Source organism: Ictalurus punctatus, chromosome 16, assembly GCF_001660625.3.
Source record: "Ictalurus punctatus breed USDA103 chromosome 16, Coco_2.0, whole genome shotgun sequence".
Taxonomy (NCBI): Eukaryota; Metazoa; Chordata; class Actinopteri; order Siluriformes; family Ictaluridae; genus Ictalurus; species Ictalurus punctatus.
The window spans coordinates 20,719,799-20,742,576 of NC_030431.2; the positions used below are offsets into that span (position 1 = coordinate 20,719,799).

Sequence of the window (22,778 nt, forward strand, 5' to 3'; positions counted from 1 at the left end):
TGTCAACAAAAAGAGAAAGTACTTTTTATAGTGTCATTACCTATCATGCATAATGCTTTGCAGAAGATTACAGCTTCTAAACGGGCACAAAAGAAGAAAGAATGGCAGTTTAAAACACTTTCTGTTCTCTCAGCGAGAGCACTGGAGGTCAAGAAAGTAAAGGTCTTAATTCTACCCCATTGAGAGAGACAGCAAGCATTTTCTTTCTGTCTGACAAGAGATGGCAGGAAAATGGCTGGTTAGCAACTTCATCGATTTTCTAGCAAAATGGAGATATAAGACATTCGCAACAGACATTTTCCTCAACAGGTGCTCTGAGTGGACGAGTGGTCTCAGAGGAGAGCCTAGTCTTGGGGAATAAGAGAACACAATACAATTTCACTTGGTAAACAATATGCCTCGCAGCAAATGGAACTGAAATGAGCAATATGACTAAAAGACCTGATCAATAGGAATTAAATTATGGTAAAGTACATGGCTGAAAACTTTCACACAATACATTCACTCTAGAAAATTACTGCTTCATATGTTACAGGCCCCATATCAGAAATATTTTAAATCATTGACAGACAGTTTAATGTGCCTTGTGGAAAGCATGGCATAGAGGGGTAAGCAAGGTATTACAACTCAGAAAGTTGTTGTGGTCTTCAACCCCGAGTTCAGCATATAACACCATATCAGGTGAGAGACAATAAATACATCATGAACGTTAATTGTATGTAAATCTAAGTCATGACAAGCTTTCATGTAGGGGTCCATGTTTTTTTTTTCCCACTAAGTAGCCTAAACACATGAAAGCAAGGCAATTCCGAGCTCTGACTTCCCATTTCCGAATCAAGTTGAACGCTGCATCTGACTACTTTCACAGAAAGTCTGACCAATCCTGCTAACTTCCACTGGAGGTCTGACCAACCCCAGATGCTCCCACTGCAAGTCTGACCAATCCCACTCGCTTCCACTGGAAGTCAAACTAATCCTGCTTGCTCCCCTTTGAGGTCTGACCACTTATACTCACTTCCACTGGAAGTTTGACCAATTTTGCTCACTCCCACTGGACATCTGGCCAATCAGACTCACTCTGACTGAATATGTGAACAATCCTCACCCCCACTGGAAGTCTGGAAGTCCTGCTCACTTCCACTGAAAGTCTGACCAATCCCAAACTCTCTTAAAGAAAGTCTGACAAATTCCACCCTCTCCAATAAAAAGTCTGATCAATCCCAGTCCTCTCACAGAAAGTCTGACAAATCCCACCAACAGCCCCAGAAAGCCTGACCAATCCCACCCCTCCCACAGAAGCCTGACCAATCTCACCCTCTTCCACAGAAAGTCTGACCAATTCTGGCCACTCTTACAGAATGCCTGATCAATCCCACTCCTCTCGCAGAAAGTCTGACCAATCCTGACAACAGCCACAGGAAGTCTGACTAACCCCCTTCCCCATTGGACGACTAACCAATCTCACCCTCTCCCACAGAGAGTCTAACCAATCCCACCATTCCCATTGGAAGTATAACCAATCTCACCCTCTTCCACAGAGTGTCTGACCAATTCCACCATTCCCATCAGAAGTATAACCAATCTCACCCTCTCCCACAAAGAGTCTGACCAATCCCACCATTCCCATCGGAAGTATAACCAATCTCACCTTCTTCCACAGAGTGTCTGACCAATCCCACCATTCCCATCGGAAGTATAACCAATCTCACCCTCTCCCACGGAGAGTCTGATCAATCGCACCATTCCCATTAGAAGTATAACCAATCTCACCCTCTCCCACAGAAAGCCTGACCAATCCCACCATTCCCATTGGAAGTAAAACCAATCTCACCCTCTCCCACAGAAAGCCTGACCAATTCTAGTCACTCCTACAGAAAGTCTGATCAGTCCTACCCATCTCACGAAAATTCTAACCAATCCCACTTCTCCCACAGAAAGTCTGATCAATCCCACCAACAGCCACAGAAATTATGACCAATCTCAAACTCTCCCACAGAAAGTTTGACCAATTCTGGTCGGGGTCCACTGGACGTATAACCAGTCCTCCCAGAAATTATTTTAATTTGTACCTAATTTTCTAACAAACTTAGTTGGTTCTATTTCACAAAATATAAACATATAATTTTCACCAGAGCAACCATGACCAGGGTAAAGCAGTTACTGAACCAAACCTGATTTGTGTCAACTTTAGTTTCACTTTTCTTTTTTTTTTTCTTTTTTTTTCTTTTAAAACATTTGCTGTATCTTAGATAGGTTACCTCCTTGATATCTACATCAACAACCACAGACAAATGTACAATTTTCATATTTTTACTGTAGAATACCAACCCGTGTTGCTTTTTGCACATACGTTGGACTCATGCGGATCAATGCCTTTGCCAGGAATTGGCATTATAATGAGCTTTTTTAGTTTAAACAAGTAGGTATTTACTGTCATTAAAAAGAAGACTCCTGTAAGTCTCATATCTGACCACCCACGTGAGAATAAAAATGTCCCGCTCCGGTGACTTTTTGTTGGGTCCCGCAGGATCCCGGTTCTGATGCACACTTCTATTCTGAAGCTTCCAGAGGTGTACTCAAGCCTGGTGTGTGAAATCCTTTAGGATCTGATTTGCATGTGAAACACAGAAACACCTGGTTAACATGAAAGGGGTATTTACCCAAACTTGGCAAATATTCCCCAGTAAACAGCCTCGTGGGTTTCAATTGCTTCTTGGTGTTGATGTTGAGGTTTGCCCCAAAACCAATGACAGTATTGCAGTACACTCACACGCATACACATCGGCACACATTTCCCACTAATGAACACATGGGCCCTGCTGATTAAAACCAGAAGAAATAAACAAATATAGAGAACTGTGTGATTTTGTTTGCGCCTCTAAGTCAGAAACTGGCAGATGGCCATCCAATAACTGTGGAACAATGAGAGAATGAATTTGCCAGCTTTTCACTCACATGGACAGTATTGGGGGCAGTGTGTGACTGTCTAAAAGCAATCAAACTTTACATTCCCTAGCAACTATCATTTCTGAACACAGTTTTTAATATGAATAGTCGGCTCAGCAGAGAATGCAGGACTTCCGAGAGATAGCTGGAAGTTTATGTTTCTTCAACCTTTCGATCTCCAGAATAACTCGATTAGGTTGAGGTCAGGTGACTGGGCAGGTCATTCCATTACTGACAGCACTGCCTTCTTCCTTCCCAAATATCTCTCGCACAGCTTCGAGGTGTTTTGGTTTGTTGAAAATCAAACATTACTTGGAACATCTCATAAATACGCATGGTGTCTCCAAAGTTTGGAGGCTCAACACACATCGGTATTCAGACCTACAGACTACAGACTACGGACTTAAATGCTATTCAGAAACGTATGCAAATATAACTATTTTTTGGGGCTTAAATACAAGCCGATCTGGATGCTGTCTGGATGCTACTGAAAAACCATGTTTAGACATGTCCAGAAATTTGACTTAAGCAAGTGTGTAACCCAACTCTGGGTAAACACATAACAGTGAGAGCCTTTATCTCCAAATGGAAAATCTCAGCACAGTAGTGAACCTTCCCAGAAGTGGCCGACCTTCCAAAATTCCTCCAAGAGCACAGCAAGAACTCATCCAGCAACTCACAAAAGAGCCAAGGCCAACACAGTAAAAACAACAACAAAAAAAATTGTTTTTGAAATATGAGACAAAAACAAAAACAACAAAAAACTGTTTTTAGAAGTGAAACAGGCTCATGCAGGAATTAACTTTTTCCATGGTAAAATGTCTGACCGAAATCATCTCCCATTCTCAGTAGGTGTATGTAATACATTTGGATAGCTCTTTCAAAAATGCATTTGAATGGAAGAAAATGTGGCCTCTGTGCTTTTTTCAAGATAAGGCTGAGAAAATATAATCCATCCAGAGACATTTTATGTGGCAAAAAATATACCTGACAGGCATTTAAACCCATCAAATCTGCATCCATTGTAATGTACATTATTTATCATTTCTTCATTAAAATGCAGAAATTAAGAGAAAGCTCACTGATTGGTTAACAGGATTCTTGATTTGATGACATCCAAATAAAATGTAGGGTTTAAATGAACACATTGTGCTTTCAGTGGATATGGGTGCTTTCACCATGCAGGGTGTCCCCCTGCCTTGTGCCCCAAGTTCCCTGAGATAGGCTCCAGGCTCCCCTGTGACACTGTGTAGGATAAGCGGTAAGGAAAATGGATGGATGGATGGAGTGTCCATCTCAGTGGACAGTCATCAACACTAATCTTACGTAGTTCGTTGTAAGAACACAAATACAAATAGAAAAGTTCTAGACACATTGCTACTATTGAAACCCCATATCCACTTATTGATCTAGGGTTAACGTATAAGAAAAACATTAATTAATTTGTGTAATATCTAGAAAAATCAATAGTTGTATCTAAATGGCAACAAAATCCATCCATAGCCTTTGCTCATTTCACAGAATAAAGCAAATAAAGCATTGTGACAGCTAAAAAGATGCCAAAGGAGAATTGCCTTGAGATGGGATTTGGTTATTTTACACCTTAAAATCAACTACTGCACTGCTGCACTCCTTCCCTTCATACACCTCAATATTCCCTGAGATTTTGTGCAATCAGAGCAGACTTTACAGTCACAGTGTGAACACGGTGCGGGTGGAAGAGCAAATCGGCCCAGACGCCTCATCTCTTCAATGTCCGGCTTCTCCAAGCCGTCGTCCTCATAACTCTGCGAAACAGTCATCTCCAATTACTCCAGCTGCCAAGGATGCAGCAGAGGCCTCTTCTTCACATTAAAGGTCAGTGAGAGCGACTCAGCCCACTCGAATCTAACTTCCACGTCCGATGAGAAATTATACAGCTTCATCCTGTCCTTATTCTTCCAACCCCAATAAACTGGCATGGAAGGAAAAAAACGAAGAAGCAAAAATAAATAACAGAAAGATGAGGCGATGCCGTCATTAGCATCAAAAGACACGTCCCAGGTGCCCTTTTCAGACAGAGCCACGAGGAGCGCTGGAGTGGACATGTGAGAGCATATGATTAACTCATCACGCTGCTATAAAAAAGAACCAATTTATTCCCATGCCAGGCGCAGATGCTGGATGTAACTTCTCACAGGATTTTTACCCTAACCATTAGGTCTCATTTACAAAAATGGTAGAGATCAGTTTTTCAGCACATTGGATGACTGCTTTTTTTTTTTTTGACAGGATGGGTATTTAAAGGTTTGTTTTGTTGTTTTTTGTAGAGCACTGAGAGCATTTAAAGTTGAAGTGTTCCGCAACAGTGCTACGGCCTCTTAATGTGGTACATTAGTGATGAAATGAGAACAAGGCCCTAATCAAAGACATGTCATCACTCACATAATGAAATGCTTTAAAAAGTGTTTTGAGTCATGTGTACACTTTTAAATTAACATTCCAAACGTCTTACCACGGCTTGGGTAATAACGTTGCGGAGCACTGTGTTTAAGAGTGTTTGTTTGTTTTTTAATAGGATTTTCACTGTGACCACGAATGCGGATTTACCTCTACATTAACGTTTACATGTAGTCATTTAACAATGCACTTTAATTCACTGTGAATTCATGCATAGTATAGTGAAAAGAACCGATAGGAAAATACACCAATCAGCCATAACATTAATATTGTGTAGGTCTCCCTTGTTCTGCCAAAACAGCTCTGACTCGTGAGGCATGGATTCCACAAGACCTCTGAAAGTGTGATGTGGTATCTGGCACCAAGACGTTAGCAGCAGATGCTTTAAGTCCTGTAAGTTATGAGGTGGGGCCTCCATGGATCAGACTTGTTTGTCCAGCACGTCCTACAGACGCTCAATCGGACTGCGATCTGGAGAATTTGGAGGCCAAGTCAACACCTTGAACTCTTTAAAATGATAATGAGTCTTTATTGATCACAGATATATTACAGCACAGTGAAATTCTTCCCTTCGCATACCCCAGTATGTCAGGAAGTTGGGGTCAGAGTGCAGGGTTAGCCATGATAGGACGCCCCTGGAGCAGAGAGGGTTAAGGGCCTTGCTCAATGGCCCAATAGTGGCAGCCTGGCAGTGCAGGGGCTTGAACCCCCGACCTTCCCATCAGTAACCCAGAGCCTTAACCGCCAATCCACCACTACCCTTATCGTGTTCCTCAACCCACTCCTGAACAATGTTTTCCAGTGTGACAGGGCGCTTTATCCTGCTGACAGAGGTCACTGCTATTAGGGATTAGGGATGTCCTTACTGTTGCCATGAAGGGGTGTACTTGGTCTGCAACAGTGTTTAGATAGGTGGTACATGTCAAAGAAACATCCACATGAACGCCAGGACCCAAGGTTTCCCAGTATAACATTGTCTAGACCATCACTGCCGGCTTCCCATAGTACATCCTGGTGCCGTCTCTTCGACAGGTAAGCGATGCACACGCACCCGGCCATACACATGATTTAAAAGAAAACGTGATTCATCAGACCAGGCCACTTTTAAAGTCGCTCACTTACGCTTGCCCATTTTTCCTGCTTCCAACACATCAACTTCGAGAACTGACTGTTCACTTGCTGCCTAATATATCCCAGCCCTTAATAGGTGCCACTGTATTGAGAATATCAATGCTATTCACGTTAGTCTCTCAGAGGTAATCTGTCAGTGGATTTAATGTTATGGCTCATCAGTGCAAATGCTCCAAGTTCCTGCAAATTGACCAGGCCGAATAGACATAAAGTCAAAGTCAGAATTATTGGCGCCCTTCAAAAGAATGGGTAGACATTATTGTATAAAAATATAAAATTTTCCACTTAAACAAATGAACAAAAAACTTCACATAGGAATTTCTTTGATAAAAGATTTACTCTCAAAAATATATGGCAAAATTATTAAAAATGCATTTTATGGTCAGATGAGACTAAAATCGAATACCATTGTCATGTTCTGTGAAAAAAATTGAGTCCACGTACAATGGAAAGCAAATATGGCAGCCAAACTTTGATGATTTGCAGACGGTGGTCCAGGGAGTATCATTAAGATTGATGGTATCATGAATCCTGCAGGGATATTTCAACCCAAAACCTGGTTTCGACTCAGCCATAGATGGATCTCTTGGCCAGATAACAACCACAAACATCCATCTAAATCAACACAGAAATGGTTTCAGGACAACAAATGCTTTTGTCTTCCACCAAGAGAGTATCTATGTAAACAAACCTAAGCAGCTTGATATATTCTGCCTTTAGGAGTTGTCCAAGATCCCTCTACAGGTTTAAGGAGTGATCCAGGATCCCTCTACAAATTCTCCAAGCTTGTTAGACATTCCAGAAAGACACTCAGAGTTTGAGAAGGTTGAACCTAATAGTAATATTTTAATTAGTAATAGTAACTGTTATGATCATTTAAAAAATAACTCATTTTACATGGTTTTCTTCATTTTTATGAAGGGTGCCAATAATTCTAAGTTTAATGTGACCTTAAGGAAGTCTAGATCGAGTACATTAATATTTAGATGAACATTTCAGACTGCAAGCTGTGCTGATATCCCACCCAGACAGTTCAAGTGGTGTCAGCAATCATAACGTCCAGATCAAGGCTACATATATTTCCTACTGAAGGTCATATTATGAAAGTGAAATTTCTGTGAAATTATTGTGAGCGGAAGAGGCCCTGATACTTTATCAACACTTGTGTCAAGCATCCGTTCTAAATAAAAGCCTGGGTCTGAATTCCAATAAGTCTCAGGCAGGACTGTCTTGTTTAATACTCACTCGTGATCATTGTACAAGGCTGTTATTTCATGCACCTGTTCCTCACCACATGAACGCCATGTCGCAATCGCCATAAAACACTGCGTTATAATTATCACAACACCTTGTGTATGGCTCCGGGGTGCGGGGTGCGGGGGGGGATCTCTTACAAAGAGGAAAATAAAATAGCTATGTTAACAAGCTTGTGGTGGCAAACTCCTGCCGTGATCCATTACCTCTCTGACTTAATATTCTACAGACATCTTTAGAAAACACGCGACGGACTCGACGCCATCTCACTAACGGATTATAACCGATCAGATTAGGCCGTAAAAATGTTAACCGACTTCGGCTCAGTTCTCATAGAGTGCTCTGGCACATCAGTATGAAGCTGTGTAATATCATAATTGCGCACAGTAACTAGAATAAATACAGCCGAATCTTTTTACATCATTTTGCTCCATTCTTTAGCACATGAAAGATAGAAGCAGCTGGTAATAAATGATTCATTAGAAAGCGAGACGGTATGTAATGAATACTTTCAGATGGCATCTAGAAGACTCCGTAAGAGACGCACTAAAAATGTAGGCCACTGAGGGAGAAAGGCGTTAATTTAAATTATGTTTAAATTCCCTTTAATGACTTTAAAGTCCTTCACAAATTGATTGCACACCTTAAAATAGATCATTAACCATTATGTGGCAGCACAGCTCATCTATTCCATATTAAACGGCTTCTTCCTTGCAGTGAAGCCCCCATGCCAGATTCAATCAAATGCACTGGTGTTACTGGCGTATTGAGGATGCACACACACACACACACTGCAATGTGGAAAGGGTGATCTTACAGGCTAGACCTGTGCTCGGTGATGGTTAACTGAGTTACTGCGGGAACTGGTGACAGTGAAAATTCATTTACTACCAGTTTATTAATTGATTTATTTCAGTGGTTGGGGGCAGGGGGCATCAGAAGGTCAAGAGTTCAAATCCCAGCACTATCAAGCTGCCACTGGTGAGCCCTGGAGCAAAGCCCTTAACCCTCAACGGCTCAGTTGTAAGTCGTTTTAGATAAAAGAGTCAGCCAAATGAGTGAAATGTAAATGTCAATTTCATCCAAGTCACAGCAAGACACTAGTAGACTCACACATGAACATAACAGAACATGCTGAGTGATTGATATTCAATATTAATGCCACATTAATTCTATCAAACATAGATGAGATTATTATAGAAAAAAGGCTGTTTTTAATCGGGTAAATATTTGTCAATGCCCAAAGCACACACTATGGCGCTTATACGGTATTTTTAATAGAGAGAGCAAAAGCAAGGGCAAGTGCAAACCATCTGATCACACAGAGCAGTATCACCAATGGAGTTTTTGAATACCTGCAAACGGAGAGCTGATCTCGTATGTGTGGGGTTAGAGTTGTTTCATAATTCCAGATAAATAGATTACGAGTCACAAATATGTTATAAATATGAGAGATTCACAATAATTGAACAAATTCACAAAGAAATAGAATGAGATCTACAAATATGTTAGTAGTTTCACAAAAATGAATTCAATTCACAAATTAATAAAATTTGCAAATATATATATATTTTTTTTACAAATATGTTTTTATGTCACAAACACAACTCTGTCCTGCTTTCGTTTGAGGATCGTGTCCTGTGCATTTGTGGATCGCTGCACGCATTTGTGGATTTTGAAACATTTCTAGCATCAAGAGTGCACACAAACCCACAAATAGTCAGACTCCGCCCACCATCTACTCAAGCCAATCGGATAACCGCCACATTGCACCAACCAATCGTAGCACGTTTTGTTTTACAATCAGGACGGGAACAGAGTCATACTGCACCGAACTCGCATACATCATCTAACAGCATAATTGTAGCAACATCTAAAAGAAAACCAGCAACGTTATGGGTCATAAATGCACAGTTATTATAGATGAGTGGTCTGATGGATTGATTCACTGATTCAGTAAGGATTCATTTCAAACCGAAAACTCCTAATGTTCCTGAGTCTTTTAGCATGGTTCGTTTAGAGAATGTAATGATGAGCCCGTGAATTGCATGACGCTGGTCACGCTGTGTTTTGGCAGGCTGCCTGTGAGGACATTTTCTGGGCTATGCCATCTTTTTCCGATACACAGTCTTTTAATCTCACCACACTCGATTTACTGCAAAATCACAACTCGGGTTTCGTAGATTCGGTAATGTTGCAGGAAACACTGGTGGAAACACATATATTCCCTTAAAATAAATTTATGACCCATAACACTGTTTGTTTTCTTTTAGATGTTGTTACAGTGATGCTGTTAGATGATTAAAACCACTCTCCTGTCATCATTCCTCCTGATCGACCACGTTGGAACGCCTTCATTATATGCGAGTTCGGTGCAGTATGACTCTGTTCCCGTCCTTATTGTAAAACAAAACGTGATTGGTCGGTGCAATGTGGCGGTTATCCGATTGGCTTGAGTAGACGGTGGGCGGAGTCCGAATATTTGTGGATTTTTGTGCACTATTGACACTAGAAATGTTTCAAAATCCATAAATTGTTGCAGTGATCCACAAATGCACAGGACACGACCCACAAATCAATGCAGGGCAGAGTTGTGTTTGTGACATAAAAACATATTTGTTAAAAAAAATTTATTTGCAAAACTCATTTGATTGATTTGTCAATTTAATTTATTTTTCTGAAACTAACATAAATTTGTGGATCTCATTCAATGCATTTGTGAATTTGTTGAATTTGTGTGAATCTCATAACTTTTATTTGTGGATCGTAATCTATTCATTTTGAATTATGAAACAACTAACCTCATACATATATACATTATATATACATTATATATGTATAAAGACTACAATATCTAATTCGCCAACAAAATGACCTAAAAATGAGTGCAAAGCAATTCAGTTCAGTGAGCACTGAGAAGTGAGATACTCCTCGCTCAAGCGAATTCATATAAAACAGCCATGGCCTAAAATAAAATAAAATTACTTTGTAATGCTTATTTTATTAGTATTATGACAATTTGTGACCATTTTTTCTGTCAATTTGTGTAAAATACACTATATGGCCAAAAGTTGACTTGACTCTCACAGCTGTATGCAGTAGCATTAAGATTTCCCTTCATTGGAACTAAGGAGCCCAAATGTTCAAGCATGACAATGCTCCTGTGCACAAAGTGAAATCCATGAAGACATGGTTTACAGCAATGTTGGCATGGAAGAACTCGAGTGGCCTGTTCAGAGCCCGGACCTAAACCCCACTGAACACCTATGGGATGAATTGGAATGACAGCTGTGCAGCAGGCCTGACCTTTTGCCCTCTTAAGGGTGAAAGGGCAAATCCCCATACCATGCTCCAAAAACTTGTGGAAAGCCTTCCCAGAAGAGTGGAGGTCATTATGGCAGCAAAGGTGGAACAACTCAATATTAAATTCAATGGTTAGGGAATGGGATATTCAATAAACAAGTGTCCACATACATTTGGCCAAATAGTGTAAGTTACAATGAAAATGCAAGTTTTTCGCTTATAATGATTTGTTATTATTATTATTGCTATGTGTACACAGGCTTAGCGGTTAGCACGATCGCCTCACACCTCCAGGGTCGGGGGATCGATTCCCACCGCTGCTCTGTGTGTGCGGAGTTTGCATGTTCTCCCCGTGCTGTGGGGGTTTCCTCCGGGTACTCCGGTTTCCTCCCCCAGTCCAAAGACATGCATGGTAGGCTGATTGGCATGTCCAAAGTGTCCGTAGTGTATGAATGGGTGTGTGAATGTGTATGTGATTGTGCCCTGCGATGGATTGGCACCCTGTCCAGGGTGTACCCCGCCTTGTGCCTGATGCTCATGATGGATGGATGAATGGATGGATGGATGTACACACTTTGAAGAAATAAAAACATGCAAGTGAAATAAAACAAGCCCCACCAACCCTCATGCCAAATCCACAACCCATCAAACCCCTCGGTTAACCATTTTTTAAATGTGGTTAATGAATAAGACGATTCTGTTATCAACTCACCCCTAAGGCTCACTGCCAAAGCAGAGGTTGTCAAAGCCTGTACAAATACAGTGCTTTTGACCTTGAACTCTGCTTTAATATGCATCTCAGTCACTCAGTGAAAGACTGTTTCTTCCTTCCTCGTCCCACTCAGCCTTTAACTCGCACAGATGGAGCTACTTCACATTAAGCTGTCACTTGCGGTCGTACTCCAAACACAATAAAGACAAGTGTGTGACAAAATATGCACAATAAATATCCTACAAGGATATTCCCTAAATTAATAGGATTGTTTCCATTACTTAGTCAAGCAATAAAAGACTTTTCTGAGTTTTGTCACGAACCACAAGCACAAACATGTGGTACACTTCTACACAGAACACTAAAGGTGAACCTCTACAGATTCCTTCAAAGCTTCCGTCATGGAGGATAATGAGAGGCAGAACTGCCTCATCTCCTCAGATTAAAGCAGAGGGTTATGTCTTCTATCAGTGGCATTAAAATGCTCATTAACCCACAGAGTCACCCCTGCAGCAGTCATTACAGCCGTCCTTTCCGTGATTCACCCTCAACCAACCAGCCACGACTTTACTCCACATACACACACACTGCTGGGATATTCACAAGTCAATACTTTACTCCCAACACGCAAACCAAGAATCCAACCCTAGATACTTTTACCAATCTTTTCCACATGCTCTTGTCTTTCAGTGAGGTGCTTTTTATAGCCAAAGGACAGCTTCTGCTGGGAATCATGTCAACACAGCACATTAAATTGGACCACGGTCACTCAACGAGTGGACTGTCAAGAGGTGAGAAGTTCAGTTTCAGACTTCTTCTTCTTTTTTTTTTTTTTTAATAGAACCCTATATGTGAAACTGTACAAGTAGAGACAGCTGGAAAGTCCACTTGGATATATGTACTGCTTTATGTGTGACAGCCTGGAAAAAACCCTTCAGCATGGTGGAATTTGGATGTTTCCTACTATATATTGTTCTGGAAACGTTTACAAGACAATACTTAGAACACACAATACTGTAATTACAACATATTATAGTTAAAAGACATATTTCCTTTTATTTTATTTTTTTTAAAATTTGATTGACATCCATGATTGCAAAATTGCAGATGGTTTAAAACCGGGATTGATTGACAGATGTACCTCGTTGGCAGTGTAAATGCAGACAGGGTTGCATGTGTGTTTTATTTTTGGCTGAGCTGGAGCGTGAGGATGAGTAGCGCAATTGCAAATGTAAGGATTGCTTCCCTTGCTTTTTTAATAGGCCAAAATCAGACCGGCTTAGACATTGAAAATGAAATGACAAATGGACTTTGCATTTGCATTTTAATTTAATGCCAGCCATTCTACATTGCTGTTTGTGAAACTGCAATTGTAAATGTATGTTTTGCAGTTTAAATTAAGCATGTGCACACACACACACACACACACACACACACACACACACACACACACACACACACACAGGAAATGCAATTGCAGGGCACAATGATAAACATTTTGTAATTAGCATTTGAATTTCAATAAAGTCTGGAGGATGCTGCTGTACGAGCTGTAACCAGTGCAAGGTCAGCTAATCCATTAAACCAATTTTATTTAAAAAAAAAATTTCAATCCCAGAAATACTAGGCATGAGGTGGTAATATTTCGCTACTCATGGGAGGCGACTGGTGCTGTACAATCAACTGCAGGCTTGTACCGCCATGTTTGTTTTGGTACGGCCATTTTTCATAATCAAATCCAAATGTATAAAACCAAACTCTCACCCGTCCAAACATGCCGTTATACTCGAACATTCATCACATCGAGGAACAAAATTACAATTCATTTTGAGGGTCTCACATCAACATTTTGACTGGCAAAGTTGCCACTAGACTGGCCTTATACGTGATTTTCCAGTAAACACGGTTTCTTTTCTTAGTACAGGGAAATACAACGAAATTAGTGTCGGTCATAATCACACGTGTGTTACAGGTAAAATAGAAAATGTTTAGGCTGAATAATGCTGAAATATTGCTTAACGGTGTGTTGTGCATACTTCAGCTTCGCTCATTGAAGAAAATTGGCTTCAATCCTGAAGGCCACAGTCTCCAACCTCGCCATCTCTACACCCGTACTGCTGCTGCGGAACTTAAACACAACCTGCTCCACCGACTGTCACACACTACACAAATCATCCTACCTCCTTAATACACAACAATCATCCTTAATACACTATACCAGATGACAGACGTAATAGATGTCTCATAACACGTGGTAGATTAATGCACTCCCGTTTTAAGCTGTCATTTCATGTATATAGATGGACGGTCTTGATGAAATCCGTCTTGATGCTACAGTGCATGCTTAACTGACCTGATCTACGATGATGGACAAGCATTACAAGGAAAGAGAGACAGCTGAGGTTTTAATGGCATGGGGGGTGGGTGGGGGTTGGTGCTTTTTCCCCTTCAATTGAGACATCTGGTAATTATTTGTGCATTTGTGGACATTTAACCTGGAACATTCGCAAAAGCCTAAGGAGCCATTTCACTGAGTTTATTATCAGAAATGGAAAAATGCTAAGGGGTATAAAAAAAATAATAAAAATAAAAAAGAGAGAGAGAGAGGGTGAAGAAGGAGCGAAACTGGAGCCATCCGGTGTTTTTTGTCCGCTTTTTTTTTTTTGAGAGGAATGACAGATCGCTGTGTTTCCCAGAGTGAAGGAGGCACAATGGGCTGTGGTGAGGCACAGCATGACCGTGCCTTTCAGCCTTCACCACTCCCCATGCCCTGTCAAAAATGGTTTGGGATCTGGCCGTCCATTCACAACAGAGATGTGGCAAAGAAAACAAACACAACCAAGGCTTGCCTGAGTGAGGGGAGGAGAGGGGAGGAGAGGATTCTTCTCCTCATTCCAGAGCTGTCAGATAGCCAAATATTGCTAGCATTACTGTGTTTCTCCTGTCTGAAAGAACTAACTTGTTTTTTTCCGGGTGAGATCAAGTAGAATCAAGTTACGAACACGAATTTACAAAAGTACACAAAATTCATGAAGTTCATCCAAAATCCATCGTTGATTTAATTAGTATCTAAATTTGAAAAATCTGATTTGTAACTTGGACAAGAGGAAAATTCTTCCAGAGGTCAGGGGTAGAGGCGATCCAAAATTTCTCTGCAGGTGCGCAGATGGTAAGGGATGACGGGCCAATCATCTCGGCGTGTAAAAGCGCATGCTTGGGCCAAAATAGGCCAGATTGTGGCCTGGGCAAAAGGCCATCACTAAGCGAGAGTGTGAAAGAGGCACTAGTGAGGAAGCGGGGAAATGAGCCACACTCACCACGAGAAAATGGACGGCATCCATCACATGGTGAGATTAGCAGAAGGGACGCCGTGAAAACCGCCCAAAAGATTGTTTTTCAGGAATGCATCATGTATTTGAGTGATCCTGGATAGTAAAATATATTATTGTGATGATTCAGACAGCTAGCATGTTAAAATTACAATATAAATGTGCAATTAACACATCTGATATGTTCCATCTAATGAAATCTCTAATTAGATCTTAGGAATCATAAATATAAACAGCAACTCTGACAGTAGTTCTGGCTGCAAGGCAAATCACAAGTTTATATTACTGCACACAGTCTAATACAGTGAACGCACCAAATAAACAGATTTTAAGAACGTGTCACTGTTAATGTGGTGATGTTATCTGTTGTGCAACATTTATTTAACATTTATGGAAGGATTCAGGAGATAGGAATGTACGCGAGAACTGGAACTTGTTTTGTTACATCCGTAATGTTATGGGTCAAAATGACTTCCACTGTTTAAATGCACACAAAAACCTGCCAAGAACAACTTAAAACAGTAAACCTTTACTATGGCTTGTTGCAGACAAGTTCATGAACCTAAATGAGGAAAAGTCAAAGAATTTCAAAGAGAAAGAGACAGATTAAGCAGTATTTCAGCAATCTCAAATGTTGGTCAAACTGACCCATAACATAATAGGAGGGTTAAACTGCTCAGGATAAACAAGGGGCTCATGAACGACTATCACAAAACATAAAGACAGTCGTGGATCATCCAGGTAACGACACACAGTAACAAGAATCAAGTGAATGTCAAACGTTTGAACTGGTTCAAACGTTTGTGTAAATTAGTTAGTTTACTTTATTATCCACGTTGTGGAAAATTGTCTCTGTCTTCACTGTACAATACATCACAAAACAATACATAAATATGCATAAAAACATACAAGACAAGACAGAAGTCACCAGTCACTTGTATTTAAAATTTTAACAGCATTAGGCACAAAAGATAACTATTAAACATTCTTCATTGCACGTGGTTGCCTATAAGGCCTCCCTGATGGCAACAGGTGAAACTCACCATGAAGAGGGCGAGACACATCTATCTACTATCACTAAAGCCTTTTGCTTGACTTTACATGTGTATAGATTATTCAGATGTCTCTGTGTCATGCAGATTATTTTACTGGCTTCATTTACAATCTTGGACAGCCTGTTTTTAACGCTCAAAGTTCCATACCACGAGGTCATGTTAAAAGTTTTAATACTTTCAACAAGATTTTTATAGACCATTTCACTTATGTTCTTACTCACACCAAAGTGATTGAACCTCGTGATCAAATACAGCCTTTGTTGAGCTTTTTGTAAATGCTGTCAGTATTCTCCATAAAACAAAGTTGAGCATCTACGTGTGTCCCCAAATACTTAAAATTACAAACAAATTCAATTGGATTCCCACCAAGTATTACAGGTTCCAACTCCAAATTATTCCACTTATCTATAGCAATTACCAATTCTTTTGTTTTATCCACATTTATCACAATGCACGCAGCTGACACGACTCAAAAAGGGCTTTTATGTGCGAGTCGTACCTATTTCCCCTGCTTGCAAAAGACCCACGAGAGCCCTATCATCCACACATTTAAAAAGTCTAAACACCTTGTTTATAATTGTAAACTCATTAATATACAAAGAAAAAAGTAAGAGTGATAAAAAAATCGCTCCTTGTGGCGCTCCTGTGTTTAATAATCCTTCCAGACATGCTGCCATTAACAACTACTCTCCGTGGACGTTTAGAAAGTAAATCTTTGATCCACTAAATAAGTCCCCCGTTAACCCCTGAATGAATCAATCTCGGAATAAGAATATGGATCTGCATTGGGTTAAAAACTGACGCAAAGTCTAAAAACAAAATCCTAGCATAGTTTGTTGTACATGTTCATCAGTACCTCTAGCTTTTCTATATGTAAACAGCAATGGAACTAGAACGTCACTCACAGAATTCATGAAATGCCTCATGATTACTCTTTCCATGCATTTTTACAATACAGATGTGAGGGCAATGGGTCTAAAATCCTTCAACTGTTTAGCTCCTGGTTTGTTTTTTGGTATGGGAACGACAGTAGATAGGTTCCGTATATTTGGTACTGTTTTTGCATTAAAAAAAAAAAAAAAAAGCTGGAGTAGATGGGTAAAAACCCCAGTCAATTTGTAAATACGGTCTTTCAGTACACGCCAATTCAGCCCATCAGGTCCAGGTGTCTTATTAGGCTTAGTACGAAACAAACAACATGCAATCTCATATTTTCCAGGGTAATATTCTCATATAAAAGAATTTCAGAGCAAACCCTATTAGATTCAGATATACCTTCACTAGTATCAAACCTACTCAAAAATACATTTAAATCATCTGCAAAAGAGGCATTATATGAAAGAGGGGGGTCAGTTTTCTTCCCCTGTCTTCCCATCATAACATTCAGACCTTCCCATGCCTGCTACGCATTACCTTTAAAAAACAAATTTATTCTTATATTCAAGTTTAGCACTTTTAACCCCCTCCCCCATGCTTTTCCCGTTAAGGCATATTTTAAGATCTTTAGTTAGCCACTTCTTATTATTTCGGTATATACGTATTGTTTTGGTTTGAACACAATTGCTCTCATCAAAATTTAAATAGTGTCTGTAATATCATGAACATACATGTCACATACATTTAAAAACAATTGCCAGTCCATTTGGTCAAAGCAATCTCTCAATTGTTCTTTGCTTTGTTCAGCCCACCGGTGTATCTGCCTAACAACTGGATTCTCCTGTTTAATCTTATCCCGATGTCTGGGAAATAAATGTACAATATAGTGGTCTGACTTCCACAATGGAGGGCGGCAAAAACTTTATAACCACCGGCAATATCCCCAAAACATTTGTCCAAAATGCACGAAAGTCTAGTTGGACAGTCCAAATATCGTTATGAACAAGTATTCAGTTATTATAGTGTCTTGTGGACTATATATCAACATCTGTTATGTGAACCATATATATGATATAACGATTCTGTTGTAGAACTTAGATAGTGCCCAGAAGAACAGCATTTGCAATTAAGCCACAGGAAAAGAGCTATCAGTATGGGCTAGATCAGGTGGTGTAAAGTCTTATCTGGAAAGTGCCGGTGTGGGTGCAGGTTTTCATTCCAACCAAGCAGAATCCACACCTGAGTTTATTGAAAGCCAAATTCAACTAATTAAACAGGTGGAATCAGTTGTGGCTATTGCTTGGTTGGAATGAAAACCTGCACCCACACCGGCCCTTTGCGGATAAGATTGGACACCCCTGGGCTAGATCATCAACAGCCACATTTCATGGATTCACATTTTAATTAAAAATAAATAAATAAATAAATAAAAAACTATAGGCCTTTTTTTTTTTTTTTTTTTTTTTACTTTCCAGCAGGCCAAATGAAATAAATTTTCTAAATTACAAGTACAATTTTAATAACAAGTACTTGATTAGTCACATATATCAAATCTAGCCCATTATTACAGACATGGAAATAAAAGGAGAAGTGTTTCTAGGTAAGGCATAGAAGAATCGACAGAGGGGTAGTGTGGCACTTCCATCTGGTCAGCAGATTTTTCCTGACCCCCTGCTGCCCACACATGAGAGATTAAATGGAGCCCCAGTCGGCCATAGCGGCTCAGTGATAATGGGAACTCCTGGATCGGGGGAAGCCATTGAGGAGCGCACAAGATGAGTTACCTCCATTGTTCTCAATCCCTCCGGTACCAAATCTTACCTCTCGTCCAAAAACAAAGCCAAACATAAAAGTCAAATTAAACACATCAGTCCTGTTCTGGACAGCTTATTATTAAGATATAAAGTACTTCTCAGAGCTGAGTCAATATTTAATGATAATAGTACAATGGAATGAGACCAGTAATTTTACTTTATACCACATACAGTTGTTCAAAGTATAGAAGTATAATATTGGATTGCAGATTGCTTAGTACTTTTACTACGACTTGAACATTTGAGGTTTTAAATAAGGAATGACATCCTCTAGAAACAAAATTTGGAATTGAAATGTAAATGGCGTAAAATGATCAATGAAGCATAAAAGTGGCAAAGAAAGCTCAATATTCATGTTAGGAAAGCTGTAATTACAGACTAGGGTGATCTAGAGCAACACAAATTAGATTAGACAAGTAGACATGTTCTTAGTTAATTATTTGCACAGTATTGGCTTCATCATCATGATATTACAGAACAGCATGATATAACGCGCTCGGTCTTCTAATACGTGACGGAACGTTCCATAATGGTTTTTTGTGAGCGATCTCATATGTACTTCATGAGTATGCCATTTGACATGGAATTAGGGACTGCATATAGATTTTTTTTTTTTTTCCCATCACACAGGCTGTCTAACTATTTCATTTCAATCACAGTGCTATTGAATTCTCAATTCTGACATTTTTCTGTCAAAGCCAGCATGAACTTTTTCAGAATTTGTGCAACAGCAGCTCTACTGTGGGATCGGACCAGACAGGTTAGCTTTCGCTCTCCACACGCATCAACAAGCCTTGGCCGCCCATGACCTTGTCGCCAGTTCAGTGGTTGTCCTTCCTTGGACCACTTTTCGTAGGTACTAACCACTGCTTACCAGGAACACCCAACAAGACCTGCTGTTTTGGAGATGCTCTGACCTAGTCATCTAGCCATCACAATTTGGTCCTTATCAAAGTCACTCAGATCCTTACACTTGCCCATTTTTCCTGCTTTCAGCACATCAACTTTGAACAGGTGCCATTGTAATGAGATAATCAACGTTATTCATGTCGCCTGTCAATGGTATTAAAGTAAGTTATTGAAATCTTTCACAGTTGTTATTTGGACCTTGTCCACAAATAACCATGTTATTTCTGAAGCCAGTTTGAAACAAAGGCTAGTTTTTTCAAAAGTTTCATAACCGTCATGGAACTAGGAAATAATATAACTGCTTATTCCAGAGCATTCTCAAATCAGAACGTTTGTTCATTCATTTTCTATAACAGCAGCTCTGATAATAGTTCTGTCTTTAACATAAATGACAGGTTAATATTAATGCACTAGTATTGTTTCTATAGTAACACACAGACTCGAATGGTGGATGCTCTCTAAATCTATGGCTCATTATATACAAATTTATAAAGTGTTTTTGTTGAACAAAAAAACAACAACATATAATTGTTAATATAGTGCTGTTTCTATTAATGGACATTTAATTAACATTTACGGACGGAGTCTCTCATGTCAGTGCTTTGTTACAACCGGTAAGCTTCCCCGATACGGAAGATTCTTCAGGACAGGGGGATTTGTGTTTTTCCGGTTTCTCAGTCACATGACAAACTGCTTTTTTTGTTGTTGTTGTTTGCTTGTTTGTTTGCTTGCTTATTCATTTCAAGAGAGAGAAAAAAAGTTAGGCTGCCGAATAAATGACATTATGATGTTATAATAATGTTATTAAGTAAGTCATAACACGAACTAACCTGTTTTAATAACATTAATATGTTCAAAAGTGCTGTGTCATTCGTTAATAAATTAAAAGTTGTAGTCGTTTGGCAAATTGTGCAATAAGCAGGAAAAAAAACACACTTCAGACCATATTAAATATGCAAATAATAATGTGTTATTCCTTACTCTGCACTGATATGAACACACCCATAATTTCACCCATGTGAAAAACTGCACTCTGGGGAAAACTTACGCACATAGACCAATCTCTAGCCACAACATGTCCTGCTGTTGTGTTGAGGCTGTAATATTCTCATTTCACAAACACCACACAAACCTCTAATTTGCATGTCTTTCTACTGACATTATGTAGCGACACACTTCATAATCCAACCTGCCTTTTTGCATCCTGATGAAGTACGTCTGCCCCGTACCCCCTCCCCCAACTTTTCCGAGCAATTTAACTTAGCTGTGAGTAATTTCTCCACCATTATGCAAATCATGGTTTGTTCTTTTTTAAAATTCCCATGCTTGAGCAACATATTGCGCAAAGCAGCGAGAAAGACAGAATCAAGCTTCTTTCCGCTGCTCCTGCAACCACTCAGCACAAACACAAGTGCATTACTATGATCAAGCACCAGATGAGAGTATCAGAGGCAATACCCGCAAATCAGCAGCTCAGCTATACATGCTAATGCCTCCTGATCCCCTGCAGACTGCTGCGGAGAATGTGTTAAGAGGGGAAGTTAAGAAAAATGACAGATGATGGCTAAGGGTATAAATCCGAGTCGGCATTAATAAGTCGTCTCGGATAAACTCAACAGCTCGTATAAGGATGTGCTTGAGTGATCAGAATATATCGGACACTGAGTCACAAGATGTGTCGCTTGTTCAATGTTAGATCACAATGCAAATCATGGGTTGTTATTAACACTCGCCTTGTAAAACATTATCGTTTCTATAGTAACAGCAAGTCCATATAATCTAAGCCTAATAATGAAAGGATTTAAGAAAAACAGCAGTTATTAATATGGTCTGCACTTATTTTTTTAAACCTTAGCACACACACACCAATGGTAGCAGAGCTGCCATGCAAGGCGCTAGCTTGTCATCGCGAGCAACTTGGGGTTCAGTGTCTTGCCCAAGGGCACTTCGGCATGTGGAGTCATGTGGGCCACCAATTAGTGGACAACCCACTCTACCACCTGAGCCACAGCCGGTGAAGTTTATTGTAAGCAGTTGTGTATTTTAAATTTATGGAAGGAGTCTCCAGTGCGAGTAAAGGTACGTTCACACACACAGCGATTATATCGCTGCAAGTCGCCAGTAGGCGTTCCCACTACTGGTTGCCATAGTAATATTTATCAGTAGGTAGCAAAATTAGCATCCCACTTTTGTTAACAAACCAGTTTTCTTGCCACTAAATTGAAACATTCTAGAGGAAGGAGAAGCAGTGGACTGCCCGGGTCCATGAAACAATTCGGACTCACACGCAACACGGCCTACCACGGATTACGTGCGCTCTGAATGTTTTCACGCTCGTTGGTAGTCGCTGCACCAAGTCGCTCCAAATTTGCATGTAGTTAAACCTTTTTCAACTTGGTCAGGTCGCTGGACACGCCCACATCTAGTCACTAACGATCGCCGTCGTTCATTCTCAGTAAGAAGCTGCAAATTTTTCGTTATTATTAACTTCAAGAGAACATGAGGAAACGCTACTCTAATATAAGTGATAACAGGAACTAACTTCAGGGATGTACCACAACATTAAACATAACTATAAATGGATTATGTCATTCTTTAACAAATAAAAAAATTGCAATCAACATAATCAACTTCAGGGTGGTAACAACCCTCACACCACTCCATCATTGATCGTTTTCCTATAACCGCATGCCCTAAAGAGTTATTCTCCTAACTTATGGTGGTATTTTCCTCCCTTCATGATACTGAAGATCAAAGTGGTCTATGATCATTATCTGAAGAGCTGCTGCACAAACAAAGGCTCTAAAGTACGATGTTTTCTGCTCAAAGAAATCTTTGAGAAATACTAAAAGGGAACATAGCAGCGCATTATTCAGATTTCATTATTTTGTCCGGGTAGAAATGGCTGAACACTCTTATCTGATATGCCATTATGGCAATGTGGTGAGTTTTTTTCCACAATGTTACATTTCCATTATACCCCCAAGATGAAGAATAAAGACATATGATT

The 22,778-nt window shown here is 39.9% G+C and overlaps 1 protein-coding gene across 4 annotated transcripts in view; it reads right to left on the minus strand.

Moving 5' to 3' along the window:
• Nucleotides 1-22,778, minus strand: part of galt (galactose-1-phosphate uridylyltransferase) — a 110,827-nt gene that overhangs the window by 50,223 nt on the left and 37,826 nt on the right. The window lies entirely within an intron of this gene.